We start from the raw sequence: 4,446 nt of genomic DNA, 5'->3' as shown, positions 1-4,446 counted from the left end.
TTCCAGAACAAAGGAGCCCCCTTAATTGGGAGTCCATCCAGCAAAAAAATCATTAATTCCCTCTATCACCAAAGTAGCACATCTGGAGTGTCTACTTTCTAAAAGAAGAGCTTCAGCAATTCACCAAGGCTCCTTCAAAGCTATACATCATTCTGACTTAGAGCTTTTCATACAGTGTCACTGGATCAAAATCCTGAAACATTCCCCCCAACAGCAAATCCCATGTAAACTACAGCAGCTCACTTTGGCAGCTCACTGCCACTTTCTTAGGGATGGGCAATAAATGCTGGCCTGGTTAGTGACCCTTTACATCCCATGGAAGGATAAGAAAAAGAGAAACACTCAAAAAAAAAGTGAGTTCTAAAAATAAAATACATAAATAAAATGGTTAAAGAAAGAAAGATTTGTATCCCTGTACTTTTGCCCTCACTCTCAGGACATTCCAAAACACTTCACAGGCAATGAAATATTTATGAAACATGTGTCCTGTCTAATGTGAGAGAAATGCCAAACAAAACCCACAACAAGCTCTTCCAAACAGTGAGGAAAATATTACCATATAATCTGTTTTACTTCTGAGAAAAGATCACTAGGTCCTGAAGCACTAACTCTGCTTCATTCCGCACAGATGCTGCTACACCTGCTGAGTTTTTCCAGCGATTTCTGATTTTGAATTGTTTTATGTTTTGGATCCTGTTTAAGGGTTAAACAAAAAGTTGATATAGGCACCTGGGAAAATCTCCTCTGCTCTTATTCAGAATTATGCTACATGATTCCTTTTACTGTCCCAAGATGATAGACATGTTCTCAGTTTAATATTTGCATCTGAACAACAGCATAGAGTTCTTGAGTACTCTATCGTGTTTTGGTCTTGATTTAGTGCTCAAGTCTCTGGAGACTTTTTTTTTAATTTTAAAAATATATTTATTTCATAAAAATATCTTTATTTGCATATATAGTCACTAGAGCAGTTGGGTTTTGTCCACGGTCTTTACACACGTAGAACAAACAAGCTCAAATTCTCTGGACATACGCTGGAAATCAGAACTTTCCAACTCAGGAGAAAGAGCTAATCGCAAAACCATAGCTGGCCCCAGATGTGTGGCATTTTCTGGAAAAAAAGTCGTGATTTAGCCAACTTATCTAAATTAATTTGCAAGAAATACAAGTGAGTGGTTGAAACAATGGTCCTAGCTGTGGGATAACATGCCATTAGAACAATCTTAATAGCAAAATAGACTGAATTCTAAAATGTTTTTACCTCTCTGTGTTTGTCTGTCCAAACGTCCTATGTACTGTCTGTTGTGCAAGCAGCAACTGGTAGTGACTTTCTCATTTTTCAGACACCCTCTTAAACTTTGGAAGTACAGGACAGATAGAGCATCCCTAGAGTAACAGTGCTGACCTTGCTTTTGCAAACAAACCCGAGTTTGCAAGCCCTCCCACTGCCTGATGATCAGCTTTCACTCTCCAACGAGATCATAGTGCAAGAGGACAAACCATGAGAGAACAATTGAAAGTGGAATTTATTCCACTGTTTAAAAAATAATTTAAAACAAAACTAGTGCTGCTAAGGCACATTTTGCAAATGCAATGTACCAAGGCAATTCACAGTGAATGTGTTGTGTTTGAAGTGAAGACATTGCTGTAATGGACGGAACATGAGAGCTGTTTTGTATTCAATGCACAAATGGGAGCTGGGGTGTCAGCTAGGCCGGTTGGCTGGATGGCTTGTTTTACGTTGTGTGGGGATTAAACATAAAACAGTGCACATTTGGAATTGTTTGTTTACAATGTCTTATTTTAATAAAATCAGAAAACGGAATCTGCCATATAACGTCATATTCTATAATTAAAACACTAAAAGAAAGTGGAAATTAAGAGGGAAAACTATAATTCAGATGACAAATCCAGGAACAAAAGAAGGTTTTTTCACTTGAACAGTCAGGGTTGAGGAGGTCAAGTATAATCATCATCATAGAATCTCTACAAAGTGGAAACAGGGCCTTTGACCCAACAAGTCCATGCAAACCATCAGAACATTCCACCCAGACCCATCCCCCTATAACCCACCTAATCCACACAGCCCTGAACACTTTGGACAATTTAGCATGACCAATCACACCCTAGCCTGCACACCTTTGGACTGTGGGAGGAAACCAGCGCACCCGGAGGAAACCCACTCAGATACAGGAAGGGTGTGCAAGCTCCACACAGACAGTTGCCTGAGGGTGGAATCGAATCCAGGTCCCTGGCGCTGGGAGGCAGAAGTGCTAACCACAGTGCCAACCCAAAATCCAAAGTTTTCAAGGTGATGAAGTTGTTGAGGGGGTGGTAAAGGTCTGGATTATTTTGACGATATGTGATAGTAAAAAGCTAAAGTTGCCATAGCTCCTATTGGACCACAGGGCTTCCCTCTTAATAGAGAGAGAGAGAGACAGCTAGATGATCCTGAGGGTCACCATGCCTCGGGTGAAGGGAAAGGTTGAGAACGAGAGTCCTACATGGTAACCTCTGCTCATGTTCTAATAGAACTCATGCTGTCGGCTTTACTCTGCATTGCAAACCAGGCATCCAGCCAACTGAGCTAACAACTGCCCTATGTGATAAGTTAATGGGTATAAAAATGGCGTGAAAAGACATGAAATGGGCTGCCGATCTATTGCCATGTTTCATCCCATTGAATAAAGTCACAATTATCCACATAGCTTTACTGATTTGAGGATTCTGTAATAAAGGAGCAGAAGACCTAGAGACAATTCTGAGAAAATGAAGGTGGGAGTTAGAAAAATTAATTTCACACAGATATAGTATTAAAAATATCTTCAACTTGTGTGGCTAATGAGACAGAGGCTATAACAATATTTAAACAAGAATTGAGTTGATATTCTCATAAGAGAAATATGAAAGAAACACAGAAAATAGAGGGAGAGAAACAGTGAAACTAAAAGTTAAAGCCACCAGAAGCCCACTCTTATTTAAAGAGCGACAAATTATGACATTTAAGCTGAGGGTCAACATGGAGTTGAGATCCACGATAAACGTCAGTTGTTTAGGGAATTTATCCCATGCTGGTAGCATCACTCTGAATCAGAGACCAGATGCCCAGCCAACTGAGCTAACAGGCTATTCAACCCTGCAAGCCTGCACTGTTTATCGATATAGCATGGCCAATCCTCTATCTCAATGCTGTATTCATGCTTTACCCCCGCCATAACCCTTGACACCTTTATCTAAAAAACCTAAAGTCTCTCTCTTTCTTGAATAAAGCCAGTGACTTGGGCCTTCACAGTCTCCCTGTGACCCTTTTCCAGCACTGCACCCATGATCTTGGGTGGATCCTTCAATTGCAAACATCCTCAGCAGTAACTAGGCATGAGTTCACACCCCCACCATGTGAACAGTGAAGGCCAATTCCGAACTGCCAATGTTTGACTGCATGTGTAGTTGGCTGGGCATTAAAGATGGCACTGAAGCCAAAGATCACAGGATATCCCAGCAGTGGTGAGTAGATCATAGATCATAGAATCCCTACAGTGTGGAAACAGGCCCTTCGGCCCACAAATCCACACCGGCTGTCAGAACATCCCACCCAGACCCCATCCCCCTATAACCCATCTAATCTCCACACCCCTGAACACAACAGGCAATTTAGCATGACCAATCCACTTGGCCTGCACATCTTTGGACTGTGGTGGGAAACCGGAGCGCCCAGATGAAACCCATGCAGACACAGGGAGAATGTGCAAACTCCACACAGACAGTGCTCCGAGGGTGGAATCGAACCTGGGTTGCTGGGCGAATAGGATGAATGGAATGTCCTAGGGGTGCGGTGCAGACACAATTTTGTGACAAAAGCTCATGAAAACTTGCTGGGCTACAAGGAGAGAAGTCTGCACTGACGGTGTGTTGCCTTTTAGGTGAGGTGTTAAGTTGAGCTCCCATCTGCTGTCTTGTGTTCATATGAAGGTCCCCTTACTGGCCCTCTTCAAGAAGAACAGGAGAGGTATTGTTGGTGCCCCAGGGCAGTATTTGTCCTTAGCCAACATCACAAATACAGTCGGTACAATCTTCCCAGGTCTTGGGGAGTCAAGATGGGACCTACACAACATGACTCCCTGCGAGCTGCCTACAGCAGACTTCATTCTCACATTTCTCACAATTGTCCTGTACTTCTAACCCTCAATTCTCAGTCTATAACACCTTCTTTGCAACTGTAACTTTGTATTTGTCACTCTGTTTAATCACCCAATGATTTTTGCATGGTATGATCTGTCTGTGCTCCATGTAAAACAAAACTTTTCACTATACTTAGGTACATATGACAGTAATAAATCAAATCAAATCAAACGATGAATTATGGTGAGAAATTTGAGGGGATCCTGTGAGAAGGCCAGCGAGACCTTTCCCCGTGCTGATGGCAACAAGTTGCATTTTTTAGCTAAA

The 4,446-nt window shown here is 41.9% G+C and overlaps 1 protein-coding gene across 1 annotated transcript in view; it reads right to left on the bottom strand.

Moving 5' to 3' along the window:
* LOC125457711 (claudin-15-like) overlaps positions 1-1,396 on the bottom strand; it is a 39,445-nt gene extending 38,049 nt beyond the window's left edge. The window contains exon 1 of the mRNA XM_048542282.2: positions 1,262-1,396. The gene's annotated coding sequence lies outside the window, so the exon portion shown is untranslated. The remainder of the gene's footprint in view (positions 1-1,261) is intronic.
* Positions 1,397-4,446: the final 3,050 nt, after the last annotated feature.

This window comes from Stegostoma tigrinum, chromosome 14 (assembly GCF_030684315.1).
Source record: "Stegostoma tigrinum isolate sSteTig4 chromosome 14, sSteTig4.hap1, whole genome shotgun sequence".
NCBI lineage: Eukaryota > Metazoa > Chordata > Chondrichthyes > Orectolobiformes > Stegostomatidae > Stegostoma > Stegostoma tigrinum.
Note: the sequence above shows the minus strand (reverse complement) of the source record. Positions and strands in the feature narration are given on the sequence as shown.